Source organism: Penaeus monodon, chromosome 21 (assembly GCF_015228065.2).
Source record: "Penaeus monodon isolate SGIC_2016 chromosome 21, NSTDA_Pmon_1, whole genome shotgun sequence".
Classification (NCBI taxonomy): domain Eukaryota; kingdom Metazoa; phylum Arthropoda; class Malacostraca; order Decapoda; family Penaeidae; genus Penaeus; species Penaeus monodon.
Genome location: NC_051406.1, coordinates 4,574,076 through 4,574,279, shown reverse-complemented (window position 1 = coordinate 4,574,279; position 204 = coordinate 4,574,076). Strand labels below are relative to the sequence as shown.

General features: G+C 36.3%; 1 protein-coding gene across 1 annotated transcript in view; it reads right to left on the bottom strand.

The window, feature by feature from the left end:
* Positions 1-204, bottom strand: part of LOC119586767 (FRAS1-related extracellular matrix protein 2-like) — a 19,352-nt gene that overhangs the window by 9,759 nt on the left and 9,389 nt on the right. The gene's annotated exons all lie outside the window — the stretch shown is intronic.

Here is a 204-nt window from a genome sequence, read left to right as displayed (position 1 = left end):
GCTATGGGAGGGAAGGAGGGGTTACGTGGATAATTTTTTTGTGTGATTTTTTTTGTGAATATTTTTTGCTGGGGGGGGGTTACGTGGTAATTTTTTGTGTGATTTTTTTGTGAATATTTTTTGGCTGTGGGGGGAGGGGAGGGGTTTTTATGTGTGATTTATTATCTTTTTTGTTTTGTTTTGTTTAATCAGTTCAAAAAGGAG